This window comes from Podarcis liolepis (assembly GCF_965112155.1).
Source record: "Podarcis liolepis genome assembly, chromosome: 2".
Classification (NCBI taxonomy): Eukaryota; Metazoa; Chordata; class Lepidosauria; order Squamata; family Lacertidae; genus Podarcis; species Podarcis liolepis.
The window spans coordinates 69,513,228-69,535,398 of NC_139555.1; the positions used below are offsets into that span (position 1 = coordinate 69,513,228).

General features: G+C 46.2%; 1 long non-coding RNA gene across 3 annotated transcripts in view; it reads left to right on the top strand.

The window, feature by feature from the left end:
* The window catches only part of LOC310699917, a 31,682-nt gene that overhangs the window by 3,764 nt on the left and 5,747 nt on the right, over nucleotides 1–22,171 (top strand). For 2 of the 3 annotated variants that reach the window (XR_014522299.1, XR_014522300.1), the window contains exons 2-3: nucleotides 421–641; nucleotides 5,804–5,927. This is a non-coding gene — a long non-coding RNA (uncharacterized lncRNA). Of the gene's footprint in view, nucleotides 1–420; nucleotides 642–5,803; nucleotides 5,928–10,206; nucleotides 10,334–22,171 lie in introns of all 3 variants that reach the window. The other variant, XR_014522298.1, reaches the window with a different exon arrangement.

Genomic DNA, 22,171 nt, shown 5'->3' on the forward strand with positions numbered 1-22,171 from the left:
ACCATGATTTGTGATATATTGCCAGGTCAAAAAATTATGAAACTGATATCACAGTATGGACTTCAAACCAGTTTGGGACGATATATCAATATATCAGATCCTCCAAGTGTCCTTATTTTCCAGGGACACCCCTGATTTAGAGTAGCCACCCCTGTTTCTTATTTGATCCTGGAATGTCCCACTTTTCCTTAGGATGTCCCTGTTTTCATTGGATAAATGTTGGAGCTGTCTGCAGGGAAGGTTTTTTAATGTTTAGTGTTTTATTATGTTTTTATATATGGTGGAAGCTGCCCAGAGTGGCTGAGGCAACCCAGTAAAATGTGTGGTGTATAAATAGTAAAATTATCATTATGTAATGGGACATCCCTATTTTCATCAGAGAAATGATGGAAGGTATGATACATCACCCATCCCTTGCAGGTACCATACTTATCAGTGTCAGCTACGGGAGGCAGTGGAAGACAGGAGTGCATGGTATGGTCTGGTCCATGGGGTCATGAAGAGTCAGACATGACTAAATGACTAAACAACAACAAAAATGCCAGCTTTATCATCCCATTGTTCTGACTGACTATTAGGCGGCTTGTTGAAGGCTTGGGCACTTCTGGTTGGCATGTGCCATGTGCACACAAGCAGACTGGGTAAGTGATTTAACTGATGGACAGGCAGCTAGATCTAAATTTATAAGGCCTCTCTCTTAGCAATTCCCCTCGGACAGAGCTGAGTGCTCACATTATTTTTGGTTCCAGTTAGTGAGCAGAAGATGGCGCTTTGGGCTTTTCCTTGAAAGCTGGAGTGAAAAGGGCGAAAGGGTACTGATTGCTAAGAGTTCAGTAATCCAATTTCTCCAGACTGGCTTCATAATGAGAGCTCATAATTCATTCTGTCACTCTACTATGTAATAGATGCACCTTTTAAGTGACACCCAGGGCTGGCTTTTAAAGCAGGAGGCTAATTAAATACGCCGCGCATGAAGCTGATAACATCTGAGAGAGCTGCAGATTAACTTAGCTGACATTAAGTGGGGAGACATTGGGAAAGCAGGAGTTAGTTCATCACATCATTGCACAACGGCACGATTTTAGACTAATAATCTCTGCTCTCCCCTGGAACAACCTGCTAGTGAGAGAATGACCGAGAATCAATAAAAAGATGAAGGGTAATGTGTCCATTACATGAATAAATTGCTAAGATGCAACAATTATTGGGCTATGAGCGTTTATTTGTAAGGTTATGGACCCCAAGCCCACAGTTTATGCTAAGAGAAATTCAGCCAGAATAATCTTTGATGGGGCAGAGAGCATTGTGCAGAAGTGGACCAATGTTGCATACTTATGAACAAATTTTGAACTCCTAAGAGGAACGGAAAAATCATTGCCCATCCATAACAGCTAGTAATGCACATTTGTACTGTATCTGAATTTTGTGTGTTAGTTGTATTCATTTTAATGGGTTTTTACACAAACCTCGTGTTTCAAAATTCCATTTCTGTCTAAAGATAACTAGATTACGTTTAACCTTTGATTACTTGGACAGGCTTGCTAGTCTGAAACCAACGCTGGCTCTCCTTTTAGGGTTTCTCTGGGCAGTATCTTTCTCAACCAATTAATTGGAAATGCTGAACCCAGCCAGGAGCGGGTGGGTAAGGAACTGGAAATGAGATGTACCAAACAGCTCTTCTTAAGCTGTACTGTAGGTCTTTCTAGGACTTATTCCCACTGTATAGGATTGCATCTTTAATCTGTTTTGCCAATTGGTAAATTGCTTTCTGCTTTGGAGTCTCTTATTTTCTTGGCTTCTTATCTGTCTGTACTTCAGCCTGTCTCTATTTGCCTGCTCTTCTCTATTTTCTTGATACTCTTTTGTTGGTCAGAGTAATCCTATTTAACACTTCATCCATTCTCTCTCTTGATCTTTCCCCACCTACTCACATTAGCACCCCTCTCTCCTTGCAAGTGTTTGAACAGTATCTGGAAATGTGTGTTTTCTCCCCAAGCCTGAGATCTCCACCTGTTCTCCTAGCCTTGCCTTCCCCATCGCTTTCCTAATAGTCTTATCTTTCTCAGATCAAGAACCTGTGGGCAGGGTTCTTTTTAACCTAATTATTGTGCAGTGATGGGTGGTGATTGAGGATGATGATTACTATTCTAAAATAGGGCACTACTCAACTGATGTTTAAGGTAAAGGACCCCTGGACGGTTAAGTCCAGCCAAATACGACTATGGGGTGTGGTGCTCATCTCGCTTTTCAGTCTGAAGGAGACAGCATTGTCCACAGACAGCTTTCCAGGTCATGTCGCCAGCATGACTAAACCGCTTCTGGCGCAAAGGGACATCGTGACGAGTGCCAGAGCACATGGAAACGCCATTTACCTTCCCGCCGCAGCAGTACCTGCTCACCCTGTCGCACAGATTTGAACTGCCAACCTCCTAATTGGCAAGCCCAAGAGTGGTTCAGACGACAGTGCCACCCACGTCCCAACCAGTATAGAACAGACCCACAATAATGTATATATAGGTCACTCAGCACAGCTCCCACTGCTGTCTTCTCAGCATAAAGACTTGTAGATAAGACCATAGGGATGTGGCAGATCCTGTTTAAGTTGTATCCTAAGTGATTCCATTCTACCTTGTGTGCATTAGCTCTTCTGATAAACTACTACTAGCAACTGAAGTAGCAAGACTCCAGGCTCACATTTCTTACCTGCCTAAGTTTATAGTTCTAAGATGTGAGAGTATGTCACATTTTGGTCTGATCAAGCTGCAAAACCTAACCTTTTTTATTTTATATTATTAACAGATGACTAAATTTGAGGCCCTCTTTGAGATGGAGGCCCCAGGCCAAATGGCCCTTCTGGACCCATCACTAACAGGTCCTGTGTAGACATGCCCTAAATGAGCAGGTGTTGCTGTAGATAGCGGCTGTAACAACTGTGGTGTCTCACAGTATACTAGTGAGGTCTGAATGATGATCCACAATTTATCCTCAAGCACAGTAAGAGCGAGTCATTTTTAATCAGCTGCTTAGCAGAGAGAGAGGTGCCACACAGGACTACAGAAAATGGGGAAATAGATTACCAGGATTAAAACCCACAGCCAGTGTGTGTGGAAATGTCATCTAATGGGCACTGTGGGTTCCCTTCTTCAGTAATGAGAGAGAAAGAGCTTACAAGGCATTGAGGTCTTGCAGATGCTTAGAGATTGATGAGAACTCTTAACGCAGAGTTCCTGAGACTTTCTTCATTTCCATGGTTGTAGAAAAAGGTTTGTTAAAATTAGATTCAGAATTCAAACTTGGAACATGATAGTTGTTGAGAGCGGACTTCCCTCATACATTTTTATCTCTCTTTAAATTGTGGTTGGAATTGATACCAGAATCAGCGGATTTACCTTTAATTAGAAAACTTTGAAGACTGTTTGGAACTTGGGTTTATTTATGCAGAGAAACAGAAGGCTATGATCCTTTAACAGCTGTTCACATGAGCTCCTGAGTTCACTCCTAGTTACCGCAATGATAGAATTGAAGATGGAGAATATTCAAAATACAAGATAAAAATGATTTTAACTTACAGAATATGTCTGTAATGAGCACAAAATCTCCAGCATGATAAATGAGATGTGAAAGATGTCTTGGGATCTACAATTCACAATTTTATCCCCTGGGATAATATGGGATGTATTTCCATAAGACATAGAAAGGCAGCACATACATTAAATATGAAAAACACATATTCTTTACAATGCACAATTGACCTATGGAACTAGGTTCCTTTGGGAGGAAGGATGGGATATAAATTCAATAAATAAAAATAAAAGTCAACTGCCCCAACAGATCCCTGAAAATACATAAATGTATAACAAGTAGAGCCAGGAGGAATTACTGTATTGAAGATGGTTTTTTTTAAAGTGTTTTAAAACTACTTTGGAGCAAAGTGCTGGGGTGTTAGACACTTGGAACATTCCCTGCAGGCAGATATATCCTTAATTGGGTCCAGGTCCAGATTAATTACTATGCTAAGCACGCTGCAGAATGGTATTAAGTTCCTGTAGTAAAGCTGGGGTAGCTATGCTCCCCACCCCCACCCCCTGTTCTAATTTACCAAAGACGCCTGAGGTGTCAGAATTAGGAGAGAAATAAAAAGCACCATAATACCATTCTATCAGTATGTAGATGAACAGGGACAGGGTCCAAAACTAACCACCAGAACATTTCCTCCCACCCTTTGGTAATGTTTTATATTGGTAATGTTTTTCACTTCATAGTACTGTAGCACATTAGTATATGCTGTCTGATCTTCTCCCCTTCAATTTAGTTCAATTTCCTTTTTTCCCCTAACTGAATGTAGGCACTCTGTACCAATTATTATTGCTACTTATCATTCCCTAACAAAATGCCCATAATTTTAGAAGCTATGTGGTATGTGAGGGCTGGTCCCTTATATGGACACTCTGGAATGTGCAAGAGGACTCTGCACTCTGTACATGAAGAAATGCCACCACTTCCAGGGCCCAGGTGGGCAGACTGTGGCCAGGGACTGACTTTTGAAAATGTATCTCCCCCTCTTTCCATGTGGTTTCATAATAATTGTAAGTGGCAAACCCTTATTTGAGAAAAATAAACTGATGTGGATTTATTTATGTTACTTTTTTTTCCTACAGATGTGGCTTGGAGAGTGGGTGGTACTGTGGTCTAAAGCACTGAGCCTCTTGGGCTTGCCGATCAGAAGACTGGAGGTTTGAATCCCCGCAACAGAGTGAGCTCCCATTGCTTTGTCCCAGCTCCTGCCAACCTAGCAGTTCAAAAAGCATACCAGTGCAAGTAGATAAATAGGTACCGCTGTGGCAGGAAGGTAAACAGCGTTTCCATGTGCTCTGGCACTCATTATGGTCCTGCCTTCTGGTCTATGACCGTAATAAATTCATTCATTCATTCATTCATTCATTCATTCATTATGGTCCTGCATATGCCAGCAGCGGTTTAGTCATGCTGGCAATATGACCTGGAAAGCTGTCTGTGGACAAATGCTGGCTCCCTTAGCCTGAAGCGAGATTAGCGCCTCACATAGTAATAATAATAATAATAATTAACAATAATAATAATAAATCATTTATAGCCCACCCAGCTGGCTGGGTTTCCCCAGCCACCAGTTGCTTTTGACTGGAGTTAACCATTCAGGAGTCCTTTACCCTTTTTCCTTACTTGGCATGTCTTCGGGATATAATATTTCAAGCCAATTCCCACTGCCTTTAACTTTTAGTTCTCTATGTTACACCATTACTGCTTTGCAAAAGTTTGTAAATTACATGAATATTTTGTATTCATTATTATTGGGGGGGGGGGCTCAAACAAAATGGAAAATCATAAATTCAATTATGCTTTTTCAATGAAAAGGTAAGTTACAAAGAATAGAAAAAAATGAAGAGTAACAGTATCAAAAAGAATGTTATTATTGTTTTATTTATTAAATCTATAGAACCTTATTATGGCATAGGCTTCTGCGGACTAAAGGTCATTTCATCAGCTACAACTTAGATGAGAGCCAGTATGGTACAGAGGGTAGTGTATTGGACTTAGGGTTTAGAAGACCCAAGTTCAAATCTCCGTTCAGCCATGAAGCTCACTGGGTGAACTGGAGCCATTCACTGCCTCTCTCAGCCTAACTCTACCTTACAGGGTTGTTGTGAGAATAAAATGTACATCACGTTGAACTCCTTTCAGAAAAGCGGGATATAAATGTCAAAGTAAATAAAATGATAATAAATAGTTAAATGTGACACAAGACTCTATGTTGCTTTTGCTGCAGGAGACTAATGCAGCTGTCTACTCCCCTGGAAAAGAATAGAAAGGCAAGAGTGGAGCACATCTGCTAAATAAGCTTGAGAAGTAAGTGCAAACAAGAAGCGCCATGATGTGCCTCAGCTTCTGAGGTAAGTTGAGCCCTGTAGAGGGAGCTAAAGCTGCAGCAACTGCAGGTCCTTCACACCCGGCCTGGTGCTGGTTGCTATAGCAGGCAATTATGTACCACAGTTCCAACTCCAGTCTCCAATTGTCTCTCTCTTCCACCTCTCTGCTCATTTCCCCTCTTTACCCCTAGCTAGATATCTTATAAATCAGCTGCTTTGTGTTGCAAAAACCAGGCAGGCCGTTTCATTGGCTGTTGCCAGGAAGATGTCTCATGTGACTGAGGTACACACACATCCGCATGGTCCTTGGTGGTGGTGATGATTAGCTCTCAATCTGAAGCATCTACTATCTGGAGAGCCTGTTAACATGAGTAATAGAACACAGAGTTTGACTTTCCAATTATTTGATGCACTGCTATCTGTGCTCCAGCCCTTAGGGGACAATCAATGACAGAATACACTTAAGGGAAAGCAGCGAGCAGCACTGATTGAAAACAGACCCTTCCTCATTACAGAAATGGCAGTAGCAAACCATTCATTGCAAGAGTTTATTTATTCCTGTCATCTTTTGCTGGCAAAAGGTGCTAGGCTGTTAGCCCTCGAGACAATTCTTCCATCTGCAAACCTAGAGCTCTGTGCAGCAGAAGCCATATCTCACGGCTGCATTTCAAAAAACAAGGATTATTTCTGTGACTGATAATGAAACCTCGTCTCCAAGGCTTTTTCAGACTGTGACCTCTGTTGAGATTGAGGGCTGGTGGCTAGGTTGTATGGTGAACTAGGAACGCCTGAGAGCTAAGGCATTATGAAATTATCTTTCTGCATGGAAGGTACGAAGTGGAAATGCAATAGGAACCAGTTACTCTCAGCAGGTGCTAAATGTAAACTAGTGATAAAAACAGAAGAAGAGCCTGCTGGATCAGGCCAGTGGCCCATCTAGGCCAGAATCCTGTTCCCACAGTGGCCAACCAGAACCTGCAAGCACATGAGCACTCTCATCTCCTGTGGTTTCCAGAAACTGCTATTCAGAAGCTTTACTGCCTCCAACTGTGAAGGGACTGCATAGGTGCTATTGGGATCTCGAGCCAATTTCTGTATCCTAGGCTGGATCTAGACACATCAAAGAAGCGTTTCAGGTAGGGAAGAAATGGGACTCCGTAGCTTTTTCTTTACCGATCTAGCTGAGTCCCCAATACAGTGGTACCTCGGGTTACATACACTTCAGGTTACATACGCTTCAGGTTACAGACTCTGCTAACCCAGAAATAGTGCTTCAGGTTAAGAACTTAGCTTCAGGATAAGAACAGAAATCGGGCTCCGGCAGCGCGGCGGCAGCAGGAGGCCCCATTAGCTAAAGTGGTCTTCAGGTTAAAAACGGTTTCAGGTTAAGAACAGACCTCCAGAACGAATTAAGTACTTAACCTGAGGTACCACTGTACCTCAAGCCTCTGTTGATGTTTAAAACCTGTTTTTAAACCTGTCTTCTCTTTTCTCCCTCCCCTCCCCTGACTTCATGCAATTCCCGGATTGCAATGTGGCACAACAAATCTTCCAAAGAGGGCTGATAGTGATGACAGCATTACATTTTTATGTATACAGTGGTACCTTGGGTTACAAACGCTTCAGGTTACAGACTCCGCTAACCCAGAAATAGTACCTCGGGTTAAGAACTTTGCTTCAGGATGAGAACAGAAATTGTGCTCCGGCGGCATTAGCTAAAGTGGTGCTTCAGGTTAAGAACAGTTTCAGGTTAAGAACGGGCCTCTGGAACTAATTAAGTACTTAACCTGAGGTACCACTGTACAATGGTGCTTCAGGTTACAGACTATGCTAACCCAGAAATAGTACCTCAGGTTAAGATATTTGAGAACAGAAATCGTGCGGCGGCAGTGGGAGGCCCCATTAGCTAAAGTGGTACCTCAGGTTAAGAACAGTTTCAGGTTAAGAACAGACCTCCAGAACAAATTAAGTTCTTAACCTGAGGTACCACTGTATCTCCTTATGCGAACAAAGGAGTTTCCAGATCATCGCTATTTTTGAGTGGAATTCAGTCACATACCAGCAAAGAATCAGACTTCTGAGATAAGGAAAATGGAAAATGTGGGATAACACTTGCTTTGATGCAACATTGTCTAACCTCTCCACAAACCAATCAGAATGAATGTTCATTAAATAGCCAATGTTGTCTTATTTCATTGCAAACAAATCAGGATGAACATTCGACCTTAATAAACAGGTTGTCTGGAAACATTGTATATTTATATCAATCTGCAAGCCATGGAGATTTTCCCACTTCTTGTCGTCTATGAAAAGTTGCTTGCCTTATGAGTGAGTTGGGGGTCTCAATCCACACAGAGTGCACTGGGCCCAGAATATCCTGTTGGCACCCCTGAATGACAGGGTTTTGAGAATGCTCACTGAAATGAGATTGTTTTCTGGGCCCAGGGAAATTTATATGATTTATAGTTTGTCCCTTGTTTCAGAACTAATCATCATGCTTTTCCTGAATTAATGTATGTTCTACTCATGATTATGGGGTAACCTAATATTATGCTAAATTTATTCATTTATATCCTGTCTTTGCTCCTTGGAAATATATATATTTTCTCAGCCAGTCTTTTCTCTAGGCACTGATAAGACACAAAGTTTCTGCAAGATTGTGGCATCACTTGTCTTCAAACTATGCCACAGAATGTGTCAGTAAACCCCTACACACACTGCCACACATTGGTAATTCTGATGTGGTGTACAAAAAATAAGAAAATGTGGGGAACTATGAAGTGTCTCCACTGAGTTGTGAAGTAGCTAAGAATGCAGAAGATCAGAAAAAGGCTCCAATTCCAGAAAAATACTTCTTTATAATTTAAAATATTTGAAGGCCCTGTCCCTGTACCTGCCATAGGGGTGTGCACCAACCATAAAATCTGGCTTAGATCACAGTTCAGTGTTTCATATAACAGTCCATTCTGGATGGAACAATTTCAGTGGCTGCTGGATTTGTATCAGGAGTTCAAGTCTGCTTCATTTCACCTCATGGGAAATAAAAAACCCCACTTTTTCTCTTTTGGCAGAAGTAGATGGCATTTGCATGCATAGTAGCTCATCGCAGTGGCTAAAGCCTAATTACAGGCAAAGAGGTCCAGGGTCTTTAAAATGTGACCTCATCCCCCCCCCAAAGGAACCAAATATAACTGTTTTAAATTTGGGGGCAAAAATGGATGACATATGTATTCTGAGGGCAGGTTTAGGTTTAGGGTGGGAATCACCACTCATTATATTTAGTGGCTGAAAATTGCATATATTATAGATACACTCCTGTTGGGCACGGGGAACCTGCCAAATTGCAGACATATAGGTCTAGTGACTTTGTGCTGGGCACCTTTAAAATGGATTTTGGAGTAGAAAGAACTAAGGGATTCACTTTCTGAATATAAAAATTCCCTTTGATTGCAAGCTTGACCTGTCAGTCATTATAGAGCACGCCTCCTGTGCCTTTTCGCTGTTTGCTCTCCCTTCCTCCATCACCCCACCCAGATATTATGGTATCTTTAGAGACATTACTTTTGCTTTCAGCAGACACTTGTCTGCTGTGTTTTTTGATGTCTGGATCGCTGAAGTCCCACAAAGCACTTCTGGGCTCCTTGCTTCAACTTCTACCATATTGTAAAGATCCTGCTTCACCTCTGACAAGTTCAAAATGCCTTCACAAAGTATCCCATTTTGATTTGGGATTTGAAATTCATCTGAATCTGCTCTCACACACAGGCAGGAAAGTAGGGCTTCTGAGGCAGGTCTCAGGCTGTGGGCACAGGCAGTCATCATGAATCCTTGTCCCAAAGCATTTAGGGCTTTAAAGTTCAATTGCAGCACTTTAAGTTGGGCCCAGAAATGCACAGGCTGGTCTTTACATGCCCTAATAGAAACCACCTCCTGATCAAATTTGTTAAGTACTCTTTTAAAGCAGTCAGTCGGTTAAACCACAGGAGTGCTCTAGACAATGGTTGCAGAAGACACCATTGCTAAACCACTTACATGGCAATCATTCTATTGATTTTAATGGAAATATATGCCGCTCAGTGGCTCAGCTATAACCCAAAAGCTACATTAACCTGGCTAAATACTCTTAGGGTGCAATACCAGTTTGAAATGCTTGTTTAATATGCAATAGAAATGCAATTTCACTGAGGTCTGATTATTCTGCCCCTCTGCCCTGATCAGCTTGCTGCATGAGTGCCTCTCTCTTTCTTCCTTAAAAAAAACACCCCACACCTCATTTTTCTGCATTTCTCTCATACCTTTTCAGCACTTAATTCCAGGCATCTAGTGATCTGTCTCTGACTTCACCATTACAACATGGTGACTTCATAGTTGGGTTCAACGTGTCAAGAATGCTATTAATCTTTCCCCGCTTGGGTTCATATAACTCTCAGGTGAGATGAGTGATACAGTTAATAAATTGGGATGGAATAGCTGCAGTTGTCTCTAGGGCACTCTGATTCATGCAATGTAAAGACAGACACCTCGTCTTCAGCTCCTTCTTTTATAAATGCCCCAGGAATCCATTAGCAAAATGCACAATATCTAAAGCCAGCCAAAAAGCAGTCTTTGTTGCCATCACCAATGCATGCAGCGAACTCCAAATCTAAAAACAAATTGAATCAGAGCTCTGAGATTCCACATGTGCTCAAATCCTGTCTCATCCCCAAAGGAGCCTTTGTAGGAGGAAAAGTTTGGTAAACATTACTTTGGAACAGAGTTGAGTTGTATTGATTAGATGTGAAGTGTCTCCAAAATACAGTGGTACCTCGGGTTAAGAACTTAATTCATTCCAGAGGTCCGTTTTTAAGCTGAAACGGTTCTTAACCTGAGGCGTGCTTTCACTAATGGGGCTTCCAGTTGCCACTGCGCCTCTGGCGCACAATTTCCGTTCTTATCCTGGGGCAAAGTTCTTAACCTGGAGCAACCACTTCCTGGTAAGCAGAGTTTGTAGCCCGAAGCATCTGTAACCCAAGGTACCACCGTACAGTCATACCTCGGGTTGCGAACGTGATCTGTGCAGGAGGCACATTTGCAACCCGCAGCATTCGCAGCCTGAAGTGCCACATCTGCACACAGGCGTGATGCGATTCGGCGCTTCTGCACATGCGTGTGACGTCATTTTGTGCTTCTGCGCATGTGCGAGAGCCAAAACCCAGAAGTAACCCATTCCCGTACTTCCAGGTTCGGCACGGTCCGCAACCCGAAAACGCGAAACCCGCAGCGTTCGTAACCCAAGGTATGACAGTACCTCCCTTTTGTTATGCACCTAAATAAAGGCACCAGAATGCTAATTAAGGCCAGAGGGTGGCAGCTATGTCGATATCCATCTGCTTGGTGCTTTACCCAAAACAAACCCCAAAAGTGGAGTTAACAGATGGTGTGGTGAAGCAACAGCTGAACTTTGCTGCCCCATACAAGCAGACCAGCCTCTGGTTTCAGTGCTCAGTGCCAGCTAGTGGCTTTGGGACTTATCATACACCTCAAATGCCAAAGACCACGGATGTGATTGCACACTGCATGAACAAAACTACAGTTGCAGGCTTGATGGTGGCTTTTAGGGATCAGCATTGTAATTTTAGATTCCCCACCCCCCAAAAATAATAATGTAGGGTTTTGTTGATATATGTATATAACGTATTTCCTTATGTTAACTGTGTGGTTCTAAAGGAAATGATTGTCAAACAATGAAATGCTTAGCACATTCTTCTTTCTTTTAAGTGTTAAATAAGGGTCAAAGTACAGTGAGTGAGGTTAAATGCAAATTGCATCAGCTGGGGGGGTTGACTGTTAAAGTAATTGGATCAGGGCAGGCATGGAGTGGTAGTTAACCTTTTCTTTCCCCTGCTGCAGTCCTAAGGAAAAGTCCTCTTCTGACGTCTGAGGTTGTTTTGGTGCCTCTTTCCCCCACCCCCACCCCCCCTCCTCAAAAGCAAATACTAGCTTCAGAAGAGGGAGGATCTCTCAGGTCCACACAATGGTTTCATTCGTTATCGGATCCCATCCATTATTAGTCCCCAACTGCACTGATGCAAATTGCATTTTTCTAAAAACCACACAGAGGCATTTCACCTCAATCATCCTTTCGCCCTGACTCATCAGTACCAGGGAGCTTTTGAATACATGGCAAGTTTATGCAGTTCTGACCAGTCATTGAACCCCTTTCTGGGAGTGGACTTGTTGTGCAGCACTTAACCCCTGGTCCAGCAGCTAATAAAAGAATGATCAGAAAAGAATGAGTGGGAAAGTAAATAAAAAGCACCACGATGAAAGAAATCAAACACCGGCACAAAGAGAAACCACTCCCTTTTCCATTTGCACTTGCCATTGTTACGAAAGGCATTTGACTTCCAGCCCATCTATAGAAGCATCGGGGGATGAGAAGAGTGTGTGGTATGTACATGCCACACAACAGATATCTAGACAAAAATCAGGTAGCATAAGAACACTAGCTCCTGGCCCTTGTGATCATTAAGAGCCATTTGTAAATGCATGTGTAGCATGTGGTGGAAGATTTGCAGACTTGGAAAGGTCTGTTTTGTTGAGTCCAATGGCCAAGAACTTCTACTAACCCAAGTGCTGCTGTGGGACCTGAAAGGTCTACTGCCCACAATCCCTTGCACATTATAAAGTGTCCTGAGGCTCACCCCTTCAGTCTCATACAAACAGATGGATCAGGCCAGCGGCCCTTCTGGTTTGGCATCCTATTCTCACAGTGCCACCCCAATACCTATGAGAAGTCTAGAAATGAAACCTAAATGCAGCAGCCGAAGTGTGCTGCCTCTGACCAGGGAGGCAAAGCATATCCATCGGGGATGGTAGCCTTATCCTTCATGAATCTGCTTGACTTGCTTAGGACAAAAGCTGGGGCTGCCCTTGAGGATAGTTCTTGGTCCTACTCCATTGGCTGCTGCTTCCTCGGCTCTACACTAACCAATCCCATTCTCCATTTCTTTGTCTTCCTCCCTTTTCCTCTCACCATGCCCAGAACAGCTCCCATCCTTGTCAAAAGTTGTTGCACAGCTATAATAAAATATTATCTAGACTCAGCTCTGCATTTGACTGGGGGCAGTGCAGTGAGCTGGAAGTCATATGACCTGCTCAGAGCACATAAGCTGGTGAACAGGGGCTCCAAATTCATGAATGTCATGAATTTAAAAAACAGTGATCTTTCCAAGATCTGAGCAAGCTTATTTGGAAACGAGCTCCTTGGAAATCAGCGGAGCTTCCCATCGAGTAAATGGGCCAAGGATTGGAGTGTAATACACAGCTTTTCTCCTCTGTTGTCCTGGCCCATGTTCCTTTCATTTAGATAGGTCTCCTTGTGCCAGAAGAGCACTTCATGGGTCAGACTGTTAGTAGCAGCATTCCTGGATGGAGGAAAGAGGGAGGGTGGTGAGAAACGTTCACTTCACTAAACTGAAAGGACGTGTGCTTACCCTGCAGGGAAGTAGAGCCCACAGGTTTGCTCTGCCACCCGTCAGCTGCATTATCTAAGCATGGCCTACTTTGATGGCGTCTGCCACAGCAGATTTCCTGTGAATGGTGTTCCACATTAGCAGCACACCTTGCCTCCCAATGTTCACTACACTCATTAGGCAATGCAAAGTGACACTGTACCCCGACAAGTCTCCTCTGTCTTCTTGCATTTTTCAGAGAGGCTTCTTTCCCCTTGTTTTATAGAGCTTCATGCTTCCATCAGATCAGATAATGGGGCAACTGCTTCAGTCCTGAGCTTGTTATCGCCCTTGCTAAAATGTGGACATCTTTCCTGCCTACATCTTTGGACTGAGCACTTAGGAATTGTCATTAAAACCTCTTCACAGCAGTTGCCTACGTTTTAAACGAAGAGTGATTATTACTAGAGCTACAGGTTTTGTCAATTAATCAGTTCATTTAATTGTTCTTGAGCGGTCAGAAAACTACCTGGGCAGAGTATTTTTTTCAAAAGGAAGGAAGTTTACTGCAAGCACTTGCAGTTAAAAATATATGTATGGCAGGCATCTTCTCTGAAGAGGCATCCCTTCTCTCGGATAAAGAAGGGGCTATCTCTTCTGAAATTGTGTAATAATGGTGGTTTATCCAGACAACTCTGTTTTAGTTCCCCAATTGTATTCTTCTTGTCCTTTGTATGATACTCGCAGTGCTCTTCAGAACTCGGAGAATACTCTCAAATTTGAGGGAATGGAAGTTATGTCTGCAATCCCATACTCACTGACAGGAAGTTCCATTGAAAATGATTGGGCTAACTTCTGGGTAGACACATACAGAATTGCACCATGAATCTTATTTCTGTTTTTTCTTAAGTCCAATGCATTCTTGGTTGGGCCCAAGGTTATATTCCTCTAATCTACGAAACAGTGAAATGTGAGCATTGGCTCCATTTTATTAATAAGCTATATGAAAAGATAGAGGGGTAACCCCTCATCTTAGCTTTTCAGCCATACCGTTCATGGTGATATATCTGTGTGGTCGCCATTCTGTCAGAAAAAGTAAACCCTCTATGATTAATTTAAATATACAGTGGTACCTTGGGTTAAGAACTTAATTCGTTCTGGAGGTCTGTTCTTAACCTGAAACTGTTCTTAACCTGAGGTACCACTTTAGCCAATGGGGCCTCCCGCTGCCACTGCGCCACCACCACACGATTTCTGTTCTCATCTTGAAGCAAAGTTCTTAACCCAAAGTACTATTTCTGGGTTAGTAGAGTCTGTAACCTGAAGCGTCTGTAACCTGAAGTGTCTGTAACCCGAGGTACCACTGTATATGCAAATTTAAAACTGCCTATTGTCTAACATTAGGGCTCACTTGTCACTGTACCAAGGAGGTGGAGAATGGTTTGGCCCTTTCAGCCTTGGCCAAGTGACCAGACATCATGAGGTTCCCAGAAAACTCTGGATGGATAACAACCCTAATGATGAGATGAGATGAGATGCTTTCAAGCTAAACTAATTGGGCGTATTGGAATTCCTATTTTTATTGGCCACATTGACTCAGATAAAAGATAAGATGGTACCATGTACATTCTCATCATGGAGCAGTAAATCAGCCAATAAGGTTTATATGCTGTCAGTACATTAGCTGCAAATGTAAAACTTATTTCCTGGATGTTGCTTCGTAAGATGCACTATTAGACAATCTGAAGAAAATTAAGTCATAAGTGTTGCAGGCTTACAGCATCAGCATCATACATTTTATGAGAGTCATTGGGTTTGCCAGATAGAATCAAGCCCGTCAGCTGTGTTTTACTCCAGAATCTGGTTTCAGAAACTTTCCAAATCCATTCATTCTGGGGAAAGGGGACTTCTACGGTGCCCAGAAAATCAACTGGGGGTTATGAAATTAAGATCTCACCCAGAATAACTTTGGGCTGGTTTCTCGATGTCCAGTGCATTCCCCCCCCCCCCAGTCTGATAACTTAAGTCAATTTCAGCGGTTGAAGAGTATCTAAGGCCATGTTTATCAAGGAGCTTCCTGTACTGCAGATCTGATGCCTTGGGGCAGAAATGCAGACTCTTATATTGGTAAATGTGTGCTCCAGTCTCACGCTGTGTATCATGAGATAATGGGAATGTGGAGAGGGACACTTACAGAGGACAGTTGGTTGGTTGGTTGGTTGGTTGGTTGGTTGGTTGGTTGGTTGGATGCAGAGGTGCTCAGCCCCTTCCATGTTTGCCTCTTCTTTCATGCACCTTCCCCACAATGTCCTAATTCACCATTCCCATTACAAGCTGACCACCTTGTTATAATCAGCAGCAGATGCTGGAAACCACACCGAGCAAGTTGGAGTTAACTTTTTATTAGCAAAAACAGGATCTGCACAGGAGCGTTAGGCCTAACGAGCACAGCAACTCTTCTTCATGAAGCAGTTGTGGAGACTAAAGGTCCCTGTCTCCCCACATCTGCCTAAGTCTCCTCCTCTTCAGGGTTTCCCCCAAGCAATCTGAGTGTGATGGCCTGGGAATCCGATTCAGAGGATGAACCAGAGGAATCCCAGCCTGCACAGGAGTCCCCACCTCCAGGGCCGGCTGAACTGGGGCAGGGCCTTGATTCTGAGGTGCCTACACCTGTGCCGGATCCTCAGGAGCAGGCACCAGGTGAATCCATTCTGGCTCCAGAGGTGGTTGAGGACTCAGTGCCTACAGGTGAGTCTCCCCCTGGGCCCAGTAACCCTTCAGCCTCTCCTGAACTGCAGAGGCTCAGGGCAGAGAGGCGAAGGGAACTGGTTTCTCCCAGGAGGAGTGCTCGCTTTAAGGCCAGGAGAGGCGGGTCTCCTGGGGGCCGGGACCGCCCCTGGCCTCAGAGAAGATAAAGGCCAGTCAGCCCGGTCCCAGGTTGCGGAAGCAACGTCGTCGTTGAGTACCTGCTCCTACCCGGACCCAGACCTGACCTCCCAGTGTTCCTGTCCCCGCCCGGCTTCCTGCTTCTGACCTTCCAGTGTTCCTGTCCCCGCCCGGCTTCCTGCTTCGGACCTCACCTTGCTCCTTGTGAACTGTTTCCAGGCTAGTGACTCAGGACTGGACTTTGACTACGACAACGGTAACCTTCCCCCCGGGACTAGCACACTGAGACTTTGCCTGCTTAAAGCTAACTTCTCTGCTCTCTTCATGCCGCTCTTGATTCTGGGAGACTATGGGGAGAGGAGCTTGTTGCAGCATGAGGGGGAAACACCCATGACTCTTCACCAGCCTTTTGGCCTTCCTCCTTCCACTCTCCTGCTTCAGCCTCTACCTCTGATTCTGGACCTCTCTCCGCCACAGACTGTGCTGAAAGTTGGGGTACGATCATGACTATATACCGTATTTTTCGCACCATAGGATGCACCGGACAATAAGGTCCGGCCGTGAAAGGGGCCAGCCAGATCGATGTGCACCCTCGACCAGGGTGTCTTTGGCGTCTCCCAGGTGTGTCCCTTAGCTGCCGGTGGTGCAGGCCTCGACTCCTGGCACGCTTGACAGGCGGACACCCAGGCAGTGATGGCATCGTCCATATTAGGCCACCAGACGTAACACCGAGCCAACGCCTTCATTTTGACAATTCCCGGGTGGCCAACGTGCAGAGCCTCCAGGACGCGCTGACGGAGTCCCTGGGGAATCACGACGCGGTCTCCCCACAGCAGGCAGCCGCGATGAGCTGAGAGTTCATGTTGTCTGGTTGCGAAGGGCTGGAACTCCGATGCAAAAGGCCCTTGTGGCCACCCCCTCCACACCCAGTTGAGCACCCGGCTGATGGTGCGATCCTGGGCAGATGCGGAGGCCACAGTGGCAGCCGATACAGGCGCTGCCGGAAGATCCTCAATCAGAAGGAGCGATGAAGCTGGAGCCGGATCTTCCACAAATGCTGGAAGAGGGCAACGGCTGAGGGCGTCGGCATGGCCCATCGATTTCCCCGGGCGATGGATGAGCCGGTAGTGGTAGGCAGCCAGGAAAACAGTCCATCGCAGCATGCGTGGTGAGAGGACCGGTGGAGTTGGACGATCACCGGCGAGGAGGCCCAGGAGTGGCTTGTGGTCAGTGATGAGGTCAAAAGTCCTGCCATAGAGGTATTCATGGAACCTCTTCACTCCAGCCACAAGTGCCAATGCCTCCTTGTCGAGCTGGCTGTAATTCCGTTCCGTCGGAGATAGTGTCCTGGAAAAGTAGGCGAGCGGTGCTTCTCTTCCATCTGGAAAACGGTGACTAAGGACAGCACCGATGCCAAAAGGTGAGGCGTCGCAGGCAAGGACCAGCGGCCTGGATTCACTGTACTGTACCAGCACACTGTCTGAAGAAAGGAGAGCCTTGACCGCGTTGAAGGCCGCCGTCTCCCGATGACCCCAGGCCCAAGGCGTCTTAGTGCTAAGGAGTCGGTGAAGAGGCTCAGCCACTGTGGCTTTGTGGGGCAGGAACATGTTATAAAAGTTCAGCAGCCCCAGGAATGCCTGCAACTCCGTTTTGTTCTTTGGGGTGGGGGCCTGCTGGATAGCGCGGATCTTGGATGTGGTTGGATGAAGACCGGAGGCATCGATAAGATAGCCCAGGAACTCCACCTGTGGAACGGCGATCTGGCACTTCTCCCTCTTTACCTTGAGCCCGGCCTCCTGGAACCTGGTCAGCACGGCACGGAGGCGCTCGAACAGCTGCTGGTGTGAGTCTGCAGACACCAAGACGTCATCAAAATATGGTACCACGCCCGGAAGCCCTTGCAGGAGACGCTCCATAAGGCTTTGGAAGATGCCAGGAGCCACACTCACCCCGAACTGCAACCGGCGGCAACGGAAAGCCCCCCGGTGGGTGACAATCGTCTGGGCTTCAGCAGTGGCATCATCGACTGGCAGTTGTTGATAGGCTTGGGCAAGGTCCAGCTTAGCGAAGACCTTACCCTCACCCAGGGAATGCAGCAGGTGTTGGACAACAGGAACCGGATAAGCGTGCTGCTGAAGTGCCTTGTTGATCGTGCACTTGTAGTCAGCGCAGATTCTCACCGACCCATCTGGCTTGACAGGCGTGACGATGGGGGTTTCCCACTTTGCGTGGTCAACCGGCTCCAAAACTCCTTGGGCGATCAGTTTGTCCAGTTGTTCGTCCACCTTAGCCTTGAGAGCAAAGGGAACCCGGCGTGGCTTTAGCTTGATGGGGGCGACTTGTGGATCAAGGCTAAAGGAGATGGGCGTACCTGTATATTGGCCCAAGGTGCCGTCAAAAACCTCGGCAAAGTCTTTGACCAGACCCTCAGTCTCTGCGTTAGAGATGCAGTTGATGCCGGTGACTTCCAGGCCGAGGGCATCAAACCAGTCTAGCCCTAGGAGGCTTGGCCGCTGACCTTCGACCACCACCAACCGGAGCAGGCCCGAAAAATCCTTGAAGGCGATCCGGAACCGGCCAACGCCTACCACGGGAATGTCGTTTCCCTGGTAGTCTCTCAGGTGTACGCGGTGAGAGTCGAGTTGCCTTTTGGACACTCTGGGTACCAGTCTTTTGATGGTGCTCCATGACACGATGGACAGGGCAGACCCGGTGTCGATCTCCATGTCACATGGAGCTCCTTCAATGAGCACCGTGACGTTCAGCTTGCGTCGCGTAGGCGAGTCGGTTTGGCCAATCGTGGTTCCAGACGGGCAGCGGCAGTTGGTGAGAGCGAAACAACTTTCCTTGGCAGACTGGAGTGAAGACTTGGACTTGCGAGTCGATGAAGGGGGGGTGTCAGACGGAGCCGATCGGCAGACCTTAGCGATGTGGCCCCTTCTGGAACACTTCCTACAGATGGCGTCTCTGAATCGACACTTGGCACGGGAATGGTTGCCTCCGCAGCCAGCACATTCCGGTTGGCCCTTGGACTTCTGTTGGAACTTCCTGCGCTCCCGCTTTGTCTGGTGCACGTCATCGTCTTCACTGGAGGATGCCTCCTCACTGCTGGCCTCTTCATGATGCACCGGAACTGGCTCCCTAGCAAGACGCGGGCTGCTGGACTTGCGGATCTCCTGGGCGGAGCGTTCAGCAGCTTCTGAGGCCACAGCCTCCTCAATGGCTTTCTGTAGCGTGAGGTCTGGCTTGGCTAGGAGGCGCCGTTGCAGATGGATGTCCCGGACCCCGCAGACGATTCGATCCATCAGGGCATCGTCTAAGTCTCGGAACTCGCAGTGCATTGCAGCCTGTCGCAGGGCGGTGGTGTAGTTGTTGATTGACTCCCCCTCTGCCTGGTTCCGGTGGTAGAACACATGGCGGGCAGCAATCTTGGACGGCTTTGGTCCGTAGTGGTTGCGGAGCTTCTCTTGGATCGTGTCCCATGGTGTTGCCTGGACTGCTTCAGGCGCAACCAACGCTCGGGCCGTCTCAAACACCTCAGGCCCACAGAGGCTGAGGAATAGGCCCCGCTTCCGCTCCTGTGATACTTCTGTCAGCTCGTTGGCTTGGAGGTAGCAGTCGAACCGAGCGAGGTAGGAGTCCCATGATTCAGAGGCTGGCGCAAACGGCGGTAGAGGCACAAGTGAAGCCATGATTCCGATGCCGGCGTGAAGGGCGATGGATGGAACACAGTGCTCTAGCCAGAACAGTCAGCTCTGAATTGGTTCTGCCCAGTGATTTCGCTCAGTGATTTCGCTCTGTGATTCAGCTCAGTGATTCAGCTCAGTTCAGAGGCTGGCCGCATCTGGCTGTGCTCTGATGTCCATCCATCCCACCTTCGTCGCCAGTGTTAAGTCGTGGGTTGACATAGCAGCCGGCACAGCGATTTCTTCAAGTAGCTCTTTATTATGGTAAGCTGGAATAAACTCTCTGCGAACAGCTCAGCTGGCCTGTATTTATAGGCAGCCGGCTGTCAACATTGTAACCACAAAAGCTCAGAGTTCCCGCCTAAAATAACTGCCACGGACCTGAGTGAAAACTATCTACAGACCTGAGTGAAAACTATATACAGTATCCCCCTGTTGGCCCAGGGTGAAACTACACTACATAACAAATAGGACGCACCTTGTTTTAGAGGGGGGAGAACAAGAAAAAAAATTCTCCCCCTCTCTGCCCAGCGCCCCTTCAGCGAAGCGGCAGGAGGCGCTGCACAGAGAGGGGGAGAATTTCCCCCCTCTTGTTTTCCCGCTCTAAAACAAGGCGCCGTTTAAGGTGCATTCAGGCGGCTACCTTGGAAGCCTGGAGAGTGAGAGGGGTCGGCGTGCACCGACCCCTCTCGCTCTCTCCAGGCTTCAGGTTCCTTTTGACCTGCTCTTTGGGCCTGGCGCGGGGAAGCCCACCACCAGCCCCAAAGAGCAGGTCAGGGAGCAGCAGAAAGGCGCAGCGGAGAGGCTCCTGCCATAGCCGCGCGTCACCTCTCCAGCCGGGAGAGGGTTGCGGGGCTATGGCGTCTTCGCTCCATAGGACGCACACACATTTCCCCTTCATTTTTGAAGGGGGAAAAGTGCGTCCTATAGAGCGAAAAATACGGTATATCTGCAGCCATTAGGGCTGCCATACTTCCGGATTTTCGCAGACATAACCGGGATTTCAAATGTAGAATTGATGTTTGGGATGAATTTCTGATCTTTGACCCTAGCAGCCATCACTGCAGTTACAGTTAAGTGAATGCAGTACATATCTACTTTTAGATAGAATAGTTAAGAATCTGCCATCCTCCTTTGCACTTGGACAGAGAACCAAGAACCCTAAGTGTGCTGTTAGCTTTCATTATTAAAAGAAACGTAAGAACGGCTTCATTTTCAACACTGCTTTTAGTATGGTCAGACAATGGGAGTTAAAAAGCTTTGTTGATGCATAATTACAGCGAGAAGTGCAATTTTCTAAAGAATAACAAGCACTCTTTTTCATGATTGTAGTTAAAATGTGATTATTACAGTCCCTTAGAGCCAAAGATGCTTAAATGCAGAAGAGGCGGGAAGTTACATCAGTTGCAAATAAGAGAATTGCTGATAACCATCTGAGGACCAGAATGTAGAACTATTGCAATATTTTTAAAACAGGGTAGGAGAAACAGGGAGGGGAAGGTAGAGCCATGCAACCTCCTGCACTGAAATCCACTTTCAAAATGATTCTCTTCCTCTCATTCCTCCTTGATCTACTCTCCCAGTCCCTATAGGGCAATCTGTATCGCTGCTGTATTCCAAAATGCACTTTCCCTAAAACAAATCTGACCCAGGCCCTTTGTTATTTTTTAGTGGCCCCAGTTCTTGGAACAGATACAAGGAGCTGGGCTTTCTCCAAGTCAAGAATCCGGCCTTTCTGCATCATTCTTCTCAAGCAAACCCTATAAAACTCTGCAGAAATAGTTGCTCTAATTGGTAGTTGCTGCTGTGTCTGTGTGCTCTCTGCTAAACCACACACACCCTGCTTTGATGGGCTTCCTTATTATTGCTTCATACCCAGCCTAGTTACGGGAACATGCGGCAGAATTGTGGTCAGGCATCCGCCTCACTAGAAAGTTGCTGCTGAGTGGACTGTGGATATGTTCCTGTCTCATTTATGTTTGCAAGGAATCAGCTTTGTTAGACATCTGCTGAGGCCTCAGACCTCCACTGATCCCCTGATTCACTGCTGCTGACCAGGAATGACATCAGCACTTGTGCAACAAGAATATGCAAAGCCCTTAGCCGGCAAGTGGAACTGAGATGGTTCCCTCCACCCTCCTGAATGTCCTGAAGCCTGTTGAAGTTAGGTTGGCCAGAGTTCAGAGGAGGGCCGTTTCCATTGTGACACCCGTTTTGTGGCATGAGCTCCTTATGTTTTGGAGCTCAGGTGAGCAGCAAAGAT